Source organism: Bubalus kerabau, chromosome 6, assembly GCF_029407905.1.
Source record: "Bubalus kerabau isolate K-KA32 ecotype Philippines breed swamp buffalo chromosome 6, PCC_UOA_SB_1v2, whole genome shotgun sequence".
Taxonomy (NCBI): domain Eukaryota; kingdom Metazoa; phylum Chordata; class Mammalia; order Artiodactyla; family Bovidae; genus Bubalus; species Bubalus kerabau.
In genome coordinates this window covers 4,990,125-5,011,617 of record NC_073629.1, presented here as the reverse complement: position 1 = coordinate 5,011,617, position 21,493 = coordinate 4,990,125, and the positions used below count along the sequence as shown (strand labels likewise).

At 39.9% G+C, this 21,493-nt stretch overlaps 1 long non-coding RNA gene across 4 annotated transcripts in view; it reads right to left on the bottom strand.

The window, feature by feature from the left end:
• LOC129656582 (uncharacterized) overlaps positions 1-15,796 on the bottom strand; it is a 41,121-nt gene extending 25,325 nt beyond the window's left edge. Inside the window, exons 1-3 of one of the 4 annotated variants that reach the window (XR_008716406.1) lie at positions 15,679-15,756; positions 15,263-15,326; positions 14,121-14,312 (exon numbers count right to left, since the gene is read on the bottom strand). This is a non-coding gene — a long non-coding RNA (uncharacterized LOC129656582). The other 3 variants (XR_008716405.1, XR_008716407.1, XR_008716404.1) reach the window with 3 other exon arrangements.
• Between the last annotated feature and the right edge of the window lie 5,697 nt (positions 15,797-21,493).

The window sequence follows — 21,493 nt, the reverse complement described above, 5'->3', positions numbered from 1 at the left end:
CTTTTCCACTGAGTCAGTTCTTCACATCAGTTGGCCAAAGTATTACAGCTTCAGCTTCAGCACCAGTCCTTCTAGTGAATATTCAGGACTGATTTCTTTAGGATTGATTGGTTGGATCTCCTTGCAGTCCAAGAGACTTTCAAAGAGTCTTCTCCAACACCACAGTTCAATAACATCAATTCTTTGGCACTAAGCTTTCTTTAAAGTCCAACTCTCACATCTATACATGACTACCAGAAAAACCATAGCTTTGACTAGATGGACCTTTGTTGGTAAAGTAATGTCTCTGTTTTTTAATATGCTGTCTAGGTTGGTCATTATTAGAGAAATGCAAATCAAAACTACAATGAGATATCACCTCACACCAGTCAGGATGGCCATCATCAAAAAGTCTATAAACAATTAATGCTGGAGAGGGTGTGGAAAAAGGGGAACCCTCTTGCACTGTTGGTGGGAATATAAATTGATACAGCCACTATGGAAGACGGTATGGAGATTCCTTAAAAAACTATATATAAATAAAGCCAGCATATGACCCAACAATCCCACTCCTAGGCACTTTGTCTCCTGAGGAGACAAAAATTGAAAAACACACATATATTTCAATGTTCATGTTCGTACAATGTTTTTTATATATGTTCATATATACAATGAAATATTACTCAGCCATAAAAAGGAATGCATTTGAGTCACTTTTAATGAGTTGAATGAACCTGGAGCCTATTATACTAAATGAAGTAAGTCAGAAAAAGAAAGATAAACATCATATGCTAATGCATATATATGGAAACTAGAAAGATGGTATTGATGAATTTATTTGCAGGACAGTAATGGAGAAACTGACATAGAGAAGACTTATGGACACGGGGTTGGGTGGGAGGAGAAGGTGAAATGTATGGAGACAGTAACATTGAAACTAACATTACCATATGTTAAATAGATAGCCAATGGGAATTTCCTGTATGACCCCAGAAACTCAAATAAGGGCTCTGTATCAATGCAGAGGGGAGGGATGGAGAGGGAGATGGGAGGGAAGTTCAAGAGGGAGGGGATATATGTATTCCTAAGGCTCATTCATGTTGATGTTTGACAGAAAGCAACAAAATTCTGTAAAGCAATTATCCTTTAAGTTTTTTTTTAAGTTTAATTATAAAAGAAAGTATAATGGATAAAAGTAAAATAATAGACATTAAAAAATAGCTGGCTTGGAAAAATTTAAAGAATCTCCCAAAACAGTAGAATAAAACCAAAAAAAAAAAACAAAGAAGGAAAGAAAATTAACCTGAAGGAAAATGGTGGGAAAATTTTAGATACTCAACCAGGAGGAGGTATGATATCAAACAAATAGAAGTTCCAAAAAGAGAGAAAAGATGGAAAGAAATTATCAGAGGATTTGAGCAGGAAAAAGTCTAGTTTTTTTCTCTTTACCCTCAGTACTTCTGGCCACCATACTGGGGGCATGAGAAGGGTATTTTCCACACCATCCAGTTCTCCAATTCTCCATACATCTGCTCTGTTGGCTATTTACAATTCAACTCAGTAGAATTCAATTCTGATACTATCTACCTGTAATTAACATCACATCCCACAAGGTAAGAGATCAATCATACAAGCTGCCCCTCCCACTTCAGACACCAATCCCAAATTCCAGGTGCTTCTGGATGACTGGTTTCAAGTTTCCCTGGTGCCCTCCTTGGATATGATACTTTGCTAGAAGCTCATGGACCTCAGGAAAAGAGTTTACTTACTAGACCTCCGGTTTATTACAAAAGGATACAACTCAAGAACAGCCAGATGGAAGAGATGCCTAGGAAAAGACACAGGGAAAGTGGGAGGAGCAGTGCAAATATTCACTGCCCTCTCCAGGTTCACCACTTTTCAAGCACTGCATGTGTTCACCCACCTGGAAGCTCTCCAGATCCTTAGGTTAGGGTTTTCAAAAGGATTCATTATGTAGATGTGTGTGAGCATGCATGTGTGCTAAATCGCTTCAGTCACGTCGAACTCTTTGCGACCCTATGGACCATAGCCAACCAGGCTCCTCTGTCCGTGGGATTCTCCATGCAACAATCCTGGAGCCAGTTGCCGTGCCCTCCTCCAGGGGATCTTCCCTACCTAGGGATCTAAGCCTAATCTCTTACGTCTCCTGCATTGGCAGGCAGATTCTTTACCACTAGCGCCACCTGGGAAGCAATTATGTAGGTATAATTGATTAAATGATTGCAATTGGTGATTAAGTCAATTTCCTGCTCCTCTTTCCTCTCTGGAGATAACAGGTAGGGCTGAAAATTCAAATCCTCTCATCTAGTTTGTTTCTCTGGCAACCAGCGCCCTTCCATCATTAGGGGCTTTCCAAAATTTGCCTCATTAACTTAAATTTAAGTGTGGTAGAAATAGCCATGTTTTGAATAACAAAAGACCCTTTCCGCCTGTTTTTTTTCACTTTCACTTTTATTGCTCTTATCATTTGGGAAAATCCAAGAGTTTTAGGCCTTCTCTGTCAGGAAGGGACAAGGATCAAGCATATATTTCACATCACAAATCACAATTTCACAGAAACAATATAGGAAAATTTCCACCAAATAATATAAGATTCCAGATAGAAAGGCCTAGTAAATGCCCAGGACAATGAATAAAAGGCAATACAATAGGAAATTAATGCATAAAGTCTTGATTAAAAAAGAAAAAAACAGTAGTTTAAGTGTGTTAGTTAGAAATATAGAAGCATTAAAAAAAATGCCAGAAGGAACAACTAACACTGCTTATTATTGTCACTTCTGGGAAATGTAATTCTGATGAAAAGAGAAAGAGGATCATTACTTTTGGTCAAAGGCCTTGAAGTACAATTTGACATTTAATACTATATATATAATACTTTGATTTTTAAAAAATGAAGAAGAATTAAATGTAAAAAATACAACTCAGTCAAGATATGATGCCCTATTTCAAAGTGTCCCGCCAGAAATTTGTTAGAATTCCAAATATATGTGCTGTGCTATGCTAAGTCACTTCAGTCCTGTCTGACTCTTTGCAACCATATGGACCATAGCCCACCAGGCTCCTCTGTCCATGGGATTCTCCAGGCAAGAATACCAGAGTGAGCTCCCATTTCCTTCTCCAGGGGATCTCCCCTACCCAGGGATTGAACCCTCTTACATCTGCATTGGTAGGTGGGTTCTTTACCACTAGCGCCATCTGGGAAGCCCATCCAAATACATACTTGTATGCAAATGCAATAATAACCTTGCCAATCTTTGGGTGGAAAATTCTTAAAGAGGTAGGAATACAAACCACCTTATCTGCTTCCTGGAAAACCTGTATGCAGGTCAAGAGGCAACAGTTAGAACCCAACATGGAACAACAGACTGGTTCCAAATTGGGAAAGGAATACATAAAGCCTGTATACTGTCACCCTGCTTATTTAACTTATATGCAGAGTACATCATGCAAAATGTTGGTCTGGATGAAACACAAGCTGGAATCAAGATTGCTGGGAGAAATATCAATAACCTCAGATATGCAAATGACACCACCCTTATGGCAGAAAGCAAAGAGGAATTAAAGAGCTTCTTGATGAAGGTGAAAGAGGAGAGTGAAAAAGCTGGCTTAAAACTCAACATTCAATAAATGAAGATCATGGCATCCAGTCCCATCACTTCATGGCAAATAGATAGGGAAACAATGGAAATTGTGAGAGACTATTTTCTTAGGCTCCAAAATCACTGCAGATGGTGACTGCAGCCATGAAATTTTAAAAAAGCTTGCTCCTTGGAAGAAAACCAATGGCAAACATAGACAGCATATTAAAAAGCAGAGTCATCATTTTGTCTACAAAGTCCATATATTCAAAGTTATGATTTTTCCAGTAGTCATGTACAGATGTGCTGCTGCTGCTGCTAAATCTCTTCAGTCGTGTCCAACTTGTAGCAACCCCATGGACTGCAGCCTACCAGGCTCCTCCGTCCATGGGATTTTCCAGGCAAGAGTACTGGAGTGGGGTGCCATTGCCTTCTCCGCTGTACAGATGTGAGAGCTAGACAATAAAACACACTGAAGAATTAATGTTTTTGAATTGTGGTATTGGAGAAGACTCTTGAGAGTCCCCTGGACTGCAAAGAGATCAAGCCAATCAATCCTAAAGGAAATCAATCCTGACTATTCATTGGAAGGAATGAACGCCAATACTTTGGCCACCTGATGTGAAGAGCTGACTCATTGGAAAAGACTCTGATGCTGGGAAAGTTTGAGGGCAGTAGCAGAAGGGGATGACAGGATGAGATGGTATCACTGACTCAATGGACATGAGTTTGAGCAAACTCCAGGAGATGGTGGAAGACAGGGAAGCCTAGCATGCTGCAGTCCATGAGGTTGCAGAGTTGGACACAACTTAGTGACTGAACAACAACAAATCTTTGAGTGGCAGTCTTCTGAATAACCTCAGTGAACTCTAGAAATATAGTATTTTAATAACCTTCATAAGCTGCATAACACATTTATAGTAAGTTGTCCTTAACTGTTTATAGAAATACGTCTATATGGAATTCTGTATTATTCAACCTGGAAGAACTAAGGACGTGTCCTGACTTTTTGGATCACTCCTTCGCTAATCAGAAAGACTCTTGGAGTTCAATCTTCAGCCATAATCCATAATTTAAATATGAGGTGCCTCTTCCTCATTATCCCCTCTTTTTCGGGGAGTCTAAGAATTTACCTGTGGACTCATTAAACGTGTACTGAAGTATTAATATATGTAAAGCAGATACTTTGCTGGATGTTGAAGATAATAGAGGTTAGGATCTAATAATATGGCCAATGTCCCAGGGATTCTAGTGAATCTAGACTTGAATTAATTTATCCAGGTTGATGCAGACATCCAAGAAACTTACAAGTTGTGATTTAAAACTCTGTCACAGGACACTGGACAGATTTGAAGTTTCCCACCATTCAGAACTTTAAAAATACAGAGTCAAAGGGCCCTGTGATGGATCCTGTTAGCTATCTCTCCATATCCACTCCCATCACTTCTATTCTTCTTTGTTAAGAGAAACCTGGTCACAATGGTTATGGTCACAATGGACCAGTGTCAACAGATGGATCATAATATGCTGAGCCAATGTGACTATTGTGGTTAAGGCTTTTGAAACCTCCCTTATAGCTAAGGATGTTCACGTGACCAGTTCTGACCAATGATATTAAGGTGAAGTTTGTTGGAATTTCTGGGAAAGCTTCTGTCATACAGATAAAGGCAGACAAAGATGAGTGATAACTGCTCTCCCTCACTCTTTCTGACTTAACACAGATATAAGGACTGGAGCTCTAGCAGCTGTCTTATAATAAGAGACAGAAGGCAAGGGCTAGTTGAGCAGAAATACAGAAGGGTCTCAGTGGCAAAGGGCATCATTGAACATGTGACCTAAAGGCAGCAACAGTCTTTCTTTGAGTTTTGTTTCTACATTATATCTGTTTCTTTCTCTATATTTTGGCCATGCTGTGCTGTATGCAGGATCTTAATTCCTGGACCAAGCATTGAATCCATGCCCCCCGCATACAGAATGCAGAGTCTTAACCACTGGACTGCCAAGTCCCCTAAGATCTACTTCTACCAACAAAACATTTCTGACACCAGTGTTTGAGGGTTTTTTCCCTCTCACCAGTCAATTCTCTGACACCAGCTTGGACGCCTACAATTTAATTCATTCTGAAACTATCTGCCTGGAGTAAGCATCAGATCCACCAGTTCCACAAGACCACTCCATTTCAGACGCCGATTGTCACTTCAGACCTCCCATATACCCGACTGACCAGCTGTAAAGCGGGGGTTCCCACAGCCCCTGCTTGGGTTTGATAAATTGCTAAAATGGCTGACAGAACTCATGAAGACACATGACTTACTATCACTGGCTTATTATAAAGGATACAGCTCGGGAACAGCCAAATGGGAAGGCTGTATAAGGCTAAGCATTAGAAGAAGGAGTGCTCAGAGTTCCTGTGCCCTCTGGGATGCACCATCCTCCCAGTATCAACATGAGTTCACTGACCTGAAAGTTCTCTGAAATTCACCTTTTAGGATTCTATTGGAGGTTCTATTCGGTAGACATCATTGGCCATTGATGATTAATTCAATCTGCAGCTAATTAGAGGTCAGAGATGGGCTGATACTTCCAATTCTTTAATAATGTTTGATATTTCTGGCATTTCACATGCTATCAAGGTTATGCTCAGAGTCTTAGAAGCTAGGTTTCAGCAGTACATGAACCAAGAAATTTCAGATGTATAAGCTGGATTTAGAAAAGGCAAAGGAATCAGAAATCAAATTGCCAACATTCATTGAATCATAGAGAAAGCAAGGGAGTTTCAGGAAAGAATCTACTTATGCTTCATAGACTACACTAAAGTCTTTGACTATTTGGACACAGCAAACTGTGGAAAATTCTTAGAGATGGAAGGACCATATGTATGCAGGTCAAGAAGCAACAGTTAGAACCAGACATGGAACAACCAAGTGGTTCAAAATTGAGAAAGGAGTATATTAGGGCTCTATATCATCACCACACTTATTTAACTTCTGTGCAGACTACATCATGCAAAATGTCCAGCTGGATGAATCACAAGCTGGAATCAAGATTACTGGGAGAAATATCAACAACCTCAGATATACAGATAATATCACACTAATGGCAGAAAGTAAAGTGGAAATAAAGAGCCTCTTGATGAGGGTGAAAGAGGAGAATGAAAAAGCTGGTTTGAAACTCAACATTCAAAAAACTAAGACCATGACAGCCAGTCCCATCACTTCATGGTCAATAGAAGGAGAAAAAACAGAAGCAGTGACAGATTTTATTTTCTTGGGGCCCAAAATCACTGCAGATGGTGACTGCAGCCATGAAATTAAAAGACACTTGCTCCTTGGAAGGACAGTTATGACAAACCTAGACACATATTAAGAAGCAGAGACATCACTTTGCTGACAAAAGTCCATATAGTCAAAGCTATGATTTTTCCAACAGTCATGTATGAATGTGCAAGTTGGACCATAAAGAAGGCTGCATGCCAAAGAACTGATGCTTTTGAATTGCGGTGCTGGAGAAGATTCTTGAGAGTCCCTTGGACTGCAAGGAGATCAAACCAGTTAATCCTAAAGGAAATCAACTCTAAATATCCATTGGAAGGACTGATGTTGATCTGAAGCTTCAATGCTTTGTCTACCTGACTACCTGTTTACCAACTAGAAAAGACCCTGATGCTAGGAAAGACTGAAGGCAAAAGGAGAAGGGGACAGAAGTGGATGAGTGCTTAGATAGCATTACCTACTCAATGGACTTGAATGTGGACAAACTCTGGGAAATAGTGAAGGGCTGGTGAGCCTGGTGCGCTACAGTCCTTGGATTCACAAAGAGTCGGACACACTTAGGGACAACAACAAGTTTCTGGCAACCAACTCCCACCCTAAAGCTATCTAGGAGGATCAATGCCACCAGTTATCTTGGTAGCATACAAGAAGATCTTCATCACTCTGGAGATTCCAAGGATTTTAGAAGATTTTGTGTTACCAAATGCAGTTGGGGGAGGATGCTAAGACCAAATAGTATAACAAAAGATGCTCCTATCAGCTCTATCACTCAGGAAATTACAAGGGTTTTAGGAACTTTGTGCCAGGAAATGGAGCCAAACACCAAATATGTATATATTTCTCCTCCTATCACAGTATCACAATAAAAAAGATAAAATTCCTATTTATTTAAGCCACTCTTGGTTGTATTTTCCTTCACTTGTCTTCTAATTGAAACAGGATCTGAATCTCTTGTTTTGTAAATGGGGAAATCCAGGCAAAGATAAATTAAGCAATGTAACAATGTAACTAATGTCAGCACATCTTGCTGATGGCAGAAATAGGAATGGAAAAACATAGGGATGTGCCAAACCTTAACTTGAAGGAAAGATGGGCTGAAAATTTTTATTCAGCTGTGTCTTTAATAATTACATTTTCTTAGTTTCCTTTTTATACTAGACTATTGACTATTAGAGTCTCTTGAAGAAAAACGAAGATTCTTCATTGAGATAGACTTTCAGGAAGTAGACTGAGTAGGATCTTTCAATCATTTTGCCCCTTCCTCACTCTATCAATATGTATTTATTTACCATTTTTTATGTACTAATTGATTTTTAACATTTGCCTTTAGAATTTATTACTCATTTATTACAAGTCTTCCGCATTAAAAATTATTGCTCATAGCAACACTTCCCTTCAAGATTGGCACTGTAATATTTATCTTATGGAAGAGGACACTGAGGTTCAGAGATATAGTGTATTGAATTCTGTCCTCACTAAAATATGTTGAAGTCCTTACTCCAGTTACCTATAAAGGTGACTTTATTTGCAAATACGGTCTTTGCATATGTAATCCTGGGCTTCCCAGGTGGCGCTAGTGGTAAAGAACTCACATGCCAATGGTGGAGTAAGAGACTCCGGTTGGATGTCTGGGTTGGGATGATTCCCTGGGGGAGTGCATGGCAGCTTACTCCAGTATTCTTTCCCAGAGAATCCCATGGACAGAGAAGCCTGAGGGCTATAGTCCTTAGGATCCCTCAAAGTTGGACACAACTGAAGCAACTTAGAACTAACACCCAAAAAAGATGTTCTTTTCATTATAGGGGACTGGAAAGCAAACGTAGGAAGTCAAGAAACACCTGGAGTAACAGGCAAATTTGGCCTTGGCATACAGAATGAAGCAGGACAAAGGCTAATAGAGTTTTGCTAAGAGAACGCACTGGTCATAGCAAACACCCTCTTCCAACAACACAAGAGAAGACTCTGTACATGGACATCACCAGATGGTCAACACTGAAATCAGACTGATTATATTCTCTGTAGCCAAAGATGGAGAAACACTATACAGTCAGCAAAAACAAGACCAGGAACTGACTGTGGCTCAGACCATCAACTTCTTATTGCCAAATTCAGACTTAAATTGAAGAAAATAGGGAAAACCACTAGACCATTCATGTATGACCTAATTCAAATCCCTTATGATTATACAGTGGAAGTGAGAAATAGATTTAAGGGACTAGATCTGATAGAGTACCTGAAGAACTATGGACGGAGGTTCGTGACATTGTACAGGAGACAGAGATCAGGACCAACCCCATGGAAAGGAAATGCAAAAAAGCAAAATGGGTGTCTGGGGAAGCCTTACAAATAGCTGTGAAAAGAGAGGCGAAAAACAAAGGAGAAAAGGAAAGATATACCCATTTGAATGCAGAGTTCCAAAGAATAGCAAGGAGAGATAAGAAAGCCTTCCTCAGTGATCAGTACAAAGAAATAGAGGAAAATAATAGAATGGGAAAGACTAGAGATTTCTTCAACAAAATTAGAGATACCAAGGGAACATTTCACACAAAGATGGGATCAATAAAGGACAGAAATTGTATGGACCTAACAGAAACAGAAGATTTTTAAAAGAGGGGGTGAGAATACACAGAAGAACTGTACAAAAAAGATCTTCAAGACCCAGATAATCATGATGGTGTGATCTCTCACCTAGAGCCAGACATCCTGGAATGTGAAGTCCAGTGGGCTTTAGAAAGCATCACTACGAACAAAGCTAGTGGAGGTGACGTCATTCCAGTTGAGCTATTTCAAATCCTGAAAGATGATGCTGTGAAAGTGATGCACTCAATATGCCAGCAAATTTGGAAAACTCAGCAGTGGCCACGGGACTGGAAAAAGTCAGTTTTCATTCCAATCCCAAAGGAAGGCAATGCCAAAGAATGCTCAAACTACCGCACAATTGTACTCATCCCACACGCTAGTAAAGTAATGCTCAAAATTCTCCAAGCCAGGCTTCAGCAATACGTGAACCTTGAACCACCCAGATGTTCAAGCTGGTTTTAGAAAAGGCAGAGGAACCAGAGATCAAATTACCAACATCCAATGGATCGTCAAAAAAGCAAGAGAGTTCCAGAAAAACACCTATTTCTGCTTTAATAACTATACCAATGCCTTCCACTTTGTGGATTACAATAAACTGTGGAACTTTCTGAAAGAGATGGGAATACCAGACCACCTGACCAACCTCTTGAGAAATCTGTATACAGGTCAGGAAGCAACAGTTAGAACTGGACATGGAACAACAGGCTGGTTCCAAATAGGAAAAGGAGTACGTCAAGGCTGTATATTGTCACCCTGCTTACTTAACTTATATGCAGAGTACACCATGAGAAACGCTGGGCTGGATGAAGCTCAAGCTGGAATCAAGATTGCTGGGAGAAATATCAATAATCTCAGATATGCAGATGACACCCTACTTATGGCAGAAAGTGAAGAAGAACTAAAGAGCCTCGTGATGAAAGTGAAAGAGGAGAATGAATAAGTTGGCTTAAAGCCAACTGAGATCATGAAAACTAAGATCATGGCATCCAGTTCCATCACTTCATGGCAAATAAATGGGGAAACAGTGGAAATAGTAGCTGACTTTATTTTGGGGGGCTCCAAAATCACTGCGGATGGTGAATGCAGCCATGAAATTAAAAGATGCTTATTCCTTGGAAGGAAAGTTATGACCAACCTAAACAGCATATTCAAAAGCAGAGACATTACTTTGCCAAAAATGTCAGTCTAGTCAAGGCTATGGTTTTTCCAGTAGTCATGTATGAATGTGAGGGTTGGACTGTAAAGAAAGCTGAACTCGGAAGAATTGAAGCTTTTGAACTGTGGTGTTGGAGAAGACTCTTGAGAGTCCCTTGAACTGCAAGGAGATCCAACCAGTCCATCCTAAAGGAGATCAGTCCTGAATATTCACTGGAAGGACTGATGCTGAAGCTGAAACTGCAATACTTTGGCCACCTGATGCAAAGAACTGACTCATTTGAAAAAATCCTGATGCTGGGAAAGATTGAAGGCAGGAGGAGAAGGAGACAACAGAGGATGAGATGGTTGGATGGCATCACCAACTCAATGGAGATGAGTTTGAGTAAACTCTGGGAGTTGGTGATGGACAGGGAGGCCTGGAGTGCTGCAGTCCATGGGGTTGTAAAGGGTTGGACAAGACTGAGCGACTGAACTGAATTGATCTGAACTGAAGCAACTTAGCATGCATGGGTGCATATGTAATCCTTTTAAGAGAAGATCACACTTGATTAGGATGGGCCTAAATCCAACCTCTGATGTTCTAAATCCAATGAGGACATAGATACACCCAGAGTGAAGATGGCCATGTGACATGGGAGGCAGAATTTGGAATAACGGAGCTACAAGCCAAAGGATACCAAGGATTGCCAGCAACCTCCAAAAACTGGGAAGGCTCAAAGAAGTTTTCTCCCTGGATTCTTCAGAAGGAGGATAGCCTCAGTAATACCTTGATTTTGAACTTCTAACCTCTAGAACTAAGAGAATAAATTTCTGCTCTTTTAAGTCACCTGGTTTGTGGTTATTTGGTATGGAAATTACTACAAAGGATTAAATAATTTGCTCTCTATAACATAACTGGAAGCAGTGGGACCTACAAGAAAATATTTCATTTAACTTGTGCATTGGAGCAACTTCAATATAACCCAAGTATAGTGAGTTGAACAGTTACTCCAAATTCTTCATTTATTCTACAAGTTTTGTAAGTATTGATACACTCCAAGAGAAGAGCTTTCATGGAGCTCCCAATCTATTTTGTGGTTCCTGAAAAGCAGCATAGGATATCATTATCTCTTACTCTCTTTTCTTTAATATCCCTAGAAAAGTTGTTTTTTCCCCCGCTAGTTAACAGATATCTACTTTAGCTCTTATTTTGATTCAGTGGTTTACAATGATTACTCCCATCTTTTGGCCTAAAATGCTCCTACTAAGAAGTAAGCTGTCCAAAAAAAAAAAAAGAAGAAGTAAGCTGTCAGTCTTATTGTTGAAAGTAATATATGAGGGAGTTCCCTGGCAGTCCAGTGGTTAGGACACAGGATTTTCACTGCCAAGGAACTGAGTTCAATAGTTCAGTCCCTGGTGGGGGAACTAAAATCCCACAAGCCATGACGTGCAGCCAAAAAAAAGTAATGTATGTATTTCTCTCGGAGAACGCAATGGCACCCGACTCCAGTACTCTTGCCTGGAAAATCCCATGGACGGAGGAGCCTGGTAGGCTGTAGTCCATGGGGTTGCTAAGAGTCGGACACGACTGAGCGACTTCACTTTCACTTTTCACTTTCCTGCATTGGAGAAGGAAATGGCAACCCACTCAAGTGTTCTTGCCTAGAGAATCCCAGGGACAGGGGAGCCTGGTGGGCTGCCATCTATGGGGTTGCACAGAGTCGGACACGACTGAAGCGACTTAGCAGCAGCAGCATGTATTTCTTTGACCGTTCTTAGATTTCCTTTTTCATCGGTTTTCAGTAGTTATATATACTATCATGTGCCTCGATATAGTTTTCTTTTAATTTATCATGCTTGGAGTTCACAAGTATTCTTAAATTTTTGGCTTGATGTCTTACATGGCTTTAGAAAGTTTCAGCCCATTTCTTTTCTTTCTTCTTTTCTTCTTTTTTTAATAGGTAAGAACTGGGTTTGTTTACAAACGTACACATTTCGTATCTTTTTGCCTTTTCATACTGTTCATGGGGTTCTCAAGGCAAGAATGCTAAAGTGGTTTGCCATTCCCTTCTCCAGTGGACCACATTTTGTCAGAACTCTCCACCATGACCCGTCCGTCTTGGGTGGCCCTACATGGCCTGGCTCAGAGTTTCATTGAGTTAGACAGGGCTGTAGTCCGTGTGATCAGTTTGGTTAGTCTTCTGTGATTGTGGTTTTCATTCTGTCTGCCCTCTGATAGATTTCAATGGATGTGAGTTTGAGCAAACTTCAGGAGATGGCAAAGAACAGGGGAGCGTGGTATGCCGCAGTCTATGGAGTTGCACAAAGTCAGACATGACTGAGTGACTAAACAACATCAACACACATTTCATGGACAGCATGCGATCCATCTCAAAAGAGAAGAACAGCCTTAGGAGAAACACACTTCACAATAGAGTGTGGCCCATCTCAGAAGACTGCTGCTGCTGCTGCTAAGTCGCTTCAGTTGTGTAGAGACCCTAAAATAAAGGGTGGTTAGTTTTTATGGGCTGGGTAATTTCATAGGCTAATGAATAGGCAGATTATTCCAGCGGTTTTGGGGAAGGGGCAGAGTTTCCAGGAACTGGGCACCACCCTCTATCTGACCTTTCATGATTGGTCTCAGAACTGTCCTGGCACTGGTGGGTGTGTCATTTAGCATGTTAATGCATGGTGATGAGTGTATAACGAAGCCCATTTCATTTCAAACACGGCTTTTGACCTACTATATCTCTCATCTCCTTTTACAACTCCAATTACATGTATATTAAGCCTGTCATTATATCCCATTTATATCATATGATCTTTCCTGTAATATCCATCTTTCTTCTTTCTACGCTTCGGTCTACTGACATCTCCTGGGTTACAGTCCTCTCTTCAGCTACATCTATTTTACTGGTAAATTGTGAATTGCACTCTAAATTTTAGTTATTAGGCTGCTCAATTCTAGGATTTCTTTTTGGTTATAGATTACAATTCTCTACCAAATTTCTCCATATTTTTTTATATTTTCTTGAACATATAAATCACACATTTTAAAGTCTACATGCAATAACTCTAATATCTGAAACTCCTCTGTGGGTCTGATATGTATCTATTTTTTCTCTTGGTTTTTGCTTATTTGGCCTTGTTTATCAGTATGCCTATTATTTTTTTTAATTAATGATTAATGTGTATGAAAAATTGTAGAGGTAACATGAGACTCAGACTGACGTCAGATATTTCTGGAAAGGATGCGTTTTCACTTCTGAGAGGCAGATAGACAGAGTCAAATCAATTTAACCCAACCTGTAATTGTGCTAATTAGAATCTGGATTTCATGTTTTGTGAGGGCTCTTCTAGGTTTTGAATCACCTTTTTCTAATATAGCACAGAGGCATATACCATACTCCTTCCCTCTTAGCGGGCCTGAACTGTAATTTTTAAATCTTCCTAACACTGTGAGACTATTTATTCAGTTTCTCAGTCTCTTGACAGCCACTTAAAAATTAGCAAATGACCCGAAAGGCAAAACAAAGCCGGAAGCTAGCCTTACCTCTCAGAACTTTCCTTGTCTTCTGGATCCTAGGGTCTTGGGTCTTTGCTCAGTAATTTTCAAATACCTTCAAACAGATTTTTTAATTTAACTCTTTCCAGTTGTTATTGTCAGGAGTATTTGTCAGATACAGGCTAGTCACGACTGCTTGCTTTTTGTAGCCTTGGAGAACTAAGTCAGATGGGTCTCATTCTATAGTGAAAAAAAGAAACAGATTTCAGTTCTTCTGTTCTTAAATAAGCCTCCATTAAAGAGAGTGAGCCCCTCCTTACTTGTGTAGGTTGTTAAAGGTATCACCTTTGCCTGTGAGAAAGCAAGGTGTTATGGGTACAGGTGTAGCAGCTCTCATCTATCCTTCACTCTTGATTTGTCCAGACAAGAAGACTAAATCCAGCAGAATTGTGAATCAGTGTCCCCTCTCTATTCTCTGTCCTATTTGATAAGTAATACCTTGCTTTCAGTTACCTCACAATTTGGGAAAATGTCAGATAAAACAACCCTTTAATACCAACTAATGTAAGTGGTTAATATTGATCTGAGAAAGATATTGCTATTAACTTATATATTTAATATCAACTTTATAAAATGTGATGCAATGAAGAGAAACATAAAATTTTCCATCGTATCATATCATTACTTAGTCTATTTAACTATTCTATGCTGCCTTGAAATTTGTCAAAATCCAAAGTGCTAATTCAGGAATGTAAAGTTCATTGATTTCAATTTATTTTTATCTACATATAAATATAAAGAGAATTTTTGGGCAGTTAGTTGTATAATTGAATTCTACTACTTTGGAATTTTAAATCTCCTGATACAACACTTTCAAAGAAGATAACTTTGAATAGAATTTTGGAGCTAGAAAGGATCTTAGGTGTCTTTGTAGTCAAACTCTTTTCTGAAATATAAATCCCTCCCTTCAAAAATAATTGTCTGAAAACATTTCAACTTTGTATATAAAGCCAGAGGCTCAACTTAATATTAATTAGAAAAAAATAAACAAGGACAGAAGAAAACACCCTGTAGTTGAACTCCCTCCTTTCTTTCCTCTTTCCTAGATCTGCTGAGATGCTTCCTCGGGCTAGCCATCCCGGCCCTGCAGCTCCCCTCAGGGCACTCACAGACCACTAGCAGATACTCACCCATAAACAAAGGGTTATCTGAAGAGCATACACGGGTCCCAGAAGAACTAATGATTAATTTTGCCTGAGGAAGTCAGAAAGGAGTTTGAGCTGGGTTTAGCCAATGAAGAGAGACAGAAAGATACTTCAGAGAGAGCACCTTCTGTTTTCTAGAATTATTTTTGACACACTTGGGAAGCAGAAGTTCAGCATAGAAGCAACGATGGGAAATAGGGCTATAGATATAACATGGGAATAGATTTTGAAAGTCCTAATCTGCTATGCAAAGGAATTTGAACATTATCCAAATGCAAAGCTTCTAAAAAACCACTGTGGTTTTCAAGGAAATCACTCAGGATCTAAGCCATTTCTAGATTCCTTTTCCACCATCTGTAGCAACACCTTTCATTCTCATGGTCTAAAGATGGCAATTTTACCTCCAGGTATTACCTCCATGTTCAAGCAATAAATAAGACAGGGAAAAAGGCATGAGTATGCTAAATTGTCCAGTGTTAGTGCTAAAAGCTTTCTCAGAAGCTCAGGCCACTAAGTTTCTTTTATCCCATTGCCCAGAATTATGACACTTGACCTCGCCTAAATGCAAAGGAGGCCTGGGAGATTTAGTTATTTGCCAGGTACTTTGCTGTCAAAATAAATTGTGATTTATAGGAATGAATATTTGTTGGGACATACAGCTAGCTGAGTCTGCCAGACACATTTCCCTTTAAAAAAATTTTTTTTATTGAAGTATAGTTGATTTACAATGCTGTGCTAATTTCTGTTCTACAGCAAAATGACTTTGTTATACATGTATATTCTCTTTCATATTCTCTTCTATTATGGTTTATCACAGGATGTTGAATATAATTCCCTGTGCTATACAATAGGACCTTATTGTTTATCCACACATTTTGCTTTTAAATATAAAAAGGTAGAATGTTTTCCTATGGGTCATAATTTCTACTGATGTTTTTGATACAATGTTGTCTCTCAACATCTATTAAAGGGATTGGTTCCAGGACCCTTGTAGGGATTGGTTCCAGGACCCTTGTAGATACCAAAATCCACAGGTGCTCAAGTCTCTTATATAAAACAGCATAGTATTTACATATAACCTAGGTACATCCTCCTATATACTTCAAATCGTCTCTAGATAACTTATAATACTGAACACAATGGAAATAGTTGTAAAAATACAATGTAAATGGTTGCTGACATGCAATGAATTCAAGTTTTGCTTTTTGAAGTGATGGAATTCTTTTTTGGCGTTTTTGTATCTGTCATTGTTTGAATGCAGGGATGTAGAACCTGTGAATACACAGGCTGGCTGTGCCAGTACACCAAAAATAGAGGAAAGGAGGCCGAGAGATTCTAAAGGAGGAAGGCCACCTGAGAATAGGAGTCTAACTTTTCTCCAGGTTCAAGTGAATTTCTAACCTGTTCCTTTTTCGCCTTCTAGCTGCTCACTTTTGTGGAATAAAAGAAGTGCTTAGGATTCCAAGAAAATACTGATCCAAAAAGGCTGGACTTGAGAACAGAGCAGCCTGGATTTGTGTTGCTGGAGCAAACAGAGATAGGCTGAATTTTACCTATTAACTCATTAGGAAAAAATGGAGGACACTTGAAGCTAACCAGGACAATCAAACTCTCCATCTTGATTCTTAATTCCACAAATGTTACCAATTTCTTCATCAATCCCCTTGCAATGTGATTTTGTAACTACTATCGTCAAAAGCTGGTGTTGGTAGTGCCAATTTCCCAACTGTAAAATGTGGGCTGATGTTGGGGCATGGTTTGGTCAAGGGAATGCTGTAGATATGTGTCAGGTCTCAAAAGACTGTGTACTTTCATTTTCTTTCTTTGAACCCTCAGTTTGGTTCAGTTGCTCAGTCGTGTCTGACTCTTTGCGAACCCATGAACTGCAGCACGCCAGGCTGTCCTTCACTGTCTCCTGGAGCTTGCTCAAACTCATATCCATTGAGTCAGTGATGCCATCCAACCACCTCATCCTCTGTCGTCCCCTTCTCCTCCTGCCTTCAATCTTTCCCAGCATTAGGGTCTTTTCCAATGAGTCGACTCTTCTCAGGTGACCAAAGTATTAGAGTTCAGCATCAGTCCTTCCAATGAATATTCAGAGTTGATTTCCTTTAAGACTGACTCGTTTGCTTTTCTTGCAGTTCAAGAGACTCTCAAGAGTCTTCTCCAATACCACAGTTTGAAAACATCAATTTTTTGGTGATCAGCCTTCTTTATGGTCCAACTCTCACAGTCAGTACATGACAACTAGAAAAACCATAGCTTTGTCGTTGTCAGCAAAATAATAGCTCTGCTTTTTAAAACGCTTTGAACCCTGGAGACCATGTAATCAAGTCTGAGCTAGACTACTGGATGACAAAAAAGGCAAGATCCAATCATGCTGTTACCCCAGACCATAGCAAACAAGCCATCAGACATTCGAGAGAAGCCATTGGAGACAAGGCAGGTCCCAGCCAACCTTCCAACTGTCTTAATAAGTCCAGTTACATTCAGCCAAGCTTGAACCAACTCAGATCTATACAGTTGTGAGCAATAAAAAGTAGCTACAGTTTGAAGTCACTAAACCTTTTGAGAAGGTTTGGTGCACAACAATAAATCATTGATATATTAACGATTGGGATTTCCTAAAATAAATAGTCTTCCTTTTGGAGACTTTACAAGTATCTCAGAGGTTTACACTTATATATTATTTATATTGTAAGTAAATTGCTTTAATCATATCTGAATGGGAATAGTCTCAAGTAAATGAAAATTTGATTTGGAGGATAGAGAAGAGAAAATACTGAGGCAGGTCACTAGGTCACTTTCTGGAAGGACTATGAGATTTAGGAACTATGAGGAAATTATGGATATTATTATGGATATTATGGAAATTATGGATATTATTAGTGGACTCCAAGGCAGGGAAGGGCTTAAGGAAACTTAGATGGCTCTGGGAGAAACTACAAAAGATTAATAGTAAGAATTAGAAATTTAGTCATCTATTGAGTGCCATACTAAATGCTTAACACTTATTGTGATTTGATTTCAACCTAACCACAGTCTTTGAAGTTGTGAAAATGAGGCTTTGTATAACTTATCTCATTTGGCTAAGGTCAGAGAGTGGTGAGTTCCAGAGCCAGTATCTACGTGACCTCTAAACACTGGGCTCTGCCTTCCGTTTTGTTTCTGTGGCTAGGACTCCAACGGTAGTTGCTGTGCAACTGAAGTTCTTGTCTGCACTCTGACTGTAGAAGATAAATATTTGAGTTGCTATGTCAGAACTTTTTGCTACCCTGTCAACCTCAGTTTGCAAAGAGTTCATTCTAGCATCTCCAACACAGATTGCTCTTAAGTCTAGGTCTTAATTCCTCTACTTCCCCTTTCTTTTATAGGTGGAAAAGATAAAGGAATGGGGGAAAAAATAAGAGTGTTGCTTTTGACACTGTTCTCAGCAAGATTATTAGCATAACATATGGAGACATCCACTCATCCACCCCCTCCACACACCCATCCCTTCCCCCACACACATGCACACACCATACACAGACTATATACTACTTGCCTTGATTTTGCCATAAATGTTCTTTTTCCAAAATAATCAAGCAAATTTTGCTAATCTTCACTCCTCGTAAAGATGCTGCAGTGGATGAGAAGTATATACTTCGGGATGATATACATTGAACCTCAGTTTTCTCATCTGTGAAATGGAAGGAATGATAATATTTACTTGAAAGGAGATGTCTTCTCTATCTCAGTTTGACCACTTATTTAATTCGTCAAACCAAAATCCAGATTTGAGTTTTGATTCCTTGTCCTCCTCTTCCATCCATATCCCAGCCTCTAGTGAGACTCATTGACTTTACCTCCAAAAAGTATGCTGAATCCAATCATTTTGTACCATGTCCAGTACTCCTGTGCTTGTCCAGGGTGCCATCATTTCTAGCCCAACCTACTGTAATACTTTCTTAAACATTCTGTTTCCACCTATCCCACCCCCACCCCCATTCTCCATACTGAGGCCAATAATACTTTTAGAACAAAAGTCAGATGATGCTGTTCACCCGTGCTCTATGCTGAACATGTGTATCCCTCTGAAGTGCATATATTGACACTTAATGCCCAGTGTGGAGCTTCCCTGATGGCTCAATTGGTAAAGAACCTGCCTGCTAATGCAGGAGATGCAAGAAATGTGGGTTCTATCCCTGGATCAAGAAGAGCCTCTGGAGAAGGAAATGGCAACCACTCCAATATTCTTGCCTGGAAAATTCCACGGACAGAGGAGCCTGGTGGGCTGCAGTTCATGGGGTTGCAAAAAGTCAGACATGACTGAGTGCTCACACACACAGCATGCCCAATGTGATAGTGTTTGGACTTGGAGCCTTTGGAAGGTGCTTGGGTCAGAAGGTTGAACCTCTCATACATGAGATTAGTGCTGTTATAAGAGACAGACCCTGATGCTGGGAAAGATTGAAAGACAGGAGGAGAATGGGATGACAGAGGATGAGATGGTTGGACGGCGTCACTGACTCAGTGGACATGAATTTGAGTAGGCTCCAGGAGTTGGTGATGGACAGGAAATCCTGGTGTGCTGCAGTCCATGGGGTCGCAAAGGGTTAGACAAGACTGAGCGACTGAACTGAACTGAACTGAACTGAAGAGACAGAGCTCCCTTGCCCCTTCCATTCTCAGACGATACAGGAAGAAGATGGCTGTCTGTGAACCAGAAGCAAGTACTCACCATACACAGAATCTGCCGGTGCCTTGATCTTGGACTTCCAACTCCAAAATTGTGTGAAATAAATTTCTGTTACTTATAATCTGCCCAGTCTATGGTATTTTGTTACATCAGCCCAAACAGACTAAGATATTCTGTTTTAAATCCTTCAATGCTTTTCTGTTTTTAAATGTAAAACTCGCCTACCTTTTTGATCTCAATTTTGTACCACACTCCTGTCTTGCAGCTTTGGCTTTAGTTCTTATCTCTCAAACATTCTAGGCATCTTTGTTCCTCACTTACAACCATCGTGTTGGCTGTTTCTTCTGACTTTACTCACTTGATTTACTCCTTCCCATTCATGTCAGAGCTTAATGCCCCTCCTCAGTTTGCCCTCCATGGCCACTCAATCTACAGTAGCTCCCAGGTCACTTTCCACCCCACCTTTTATCATTGCCTGCTGTTTGCTTGTTGCTACATTCATTTACTTGTTTCATTAGAATGTAAATTCCATGTGACCAGGGAGAGACCATGACTGGCATATTTACCAGTGACAAGGAAGTGCCTAGAATATAGTATGTCATCAAAGAATATTTGTCAAATCAATGTTCAATGTCACTCCTTTACTTAGCACACACGGGTGAATCTGAAATCAGCAGTTAGTGAAAAATCCAAAGTCTTTATCATGGCCTAAGAGTCTATGGGTTTTCTGGTGTCTGCTTCCCTCTCTGATTTCCTCCTCATAAAATTTTCTTCTGTTCATCATGTTTCAGTCTCTCCAGCTTTCTTTCCTTCAAGTTTAAATCCAGGCTCAAGCCCTTTGCATATGTTATTTCCTCCTTCCTGTCCCTCTTCCTCCACTGTTTTTTCCCAGGATCTACCTATAACTGGATTCTTACCCTCAAGTTCAACCCCAAATGTCAGCTTCTGGAAAGCCCTTCTCTGACCACATTACTGATGTTGCCTCCCCAACATCACATCATGTTACTCTGTTTTATTCAATGCATTTATAATTTTCTGAGCTTGTGTTTTTCTTTATTTGCTTGTTGTTTATCTGCTACACTAGAATGCAAGCTCCACGAAATCAGAGAATCGAGTGTGTCTGGAAAGTGAAAGTCACTCGGTCCTGTCTGACTCTGTGATCCCATGAACTGTAACTCTCCAGGCTCCTCTGTCCATGGAATTCTTTAGGCAGGAATACTAGAGTGGGTTGCTATTCCCTCCTCCAGGGTATTTCCCAACCAAGGGATCGAACCCCAGTCTCGTGCACTGCAGGCAGATTCTTTACCATCTGAGCCAGCTACCACCACTATATTCTCAGTGCCTTGAACAATACGGCAATGTCAGTATTCCACCAATGATTCTTACCCTCTTTCTTTTGATTTGCTTCAAAGGCAGCTCTTTAGCTCTGATATTGACTTTAGATTGACTATCATTCAGTATCCAGTCCTAATGACTATCACGGTTTTCCAAATTGGGAAAGGAGTACGTCAAGGCTGTACATTGTCACCCTGCTTATT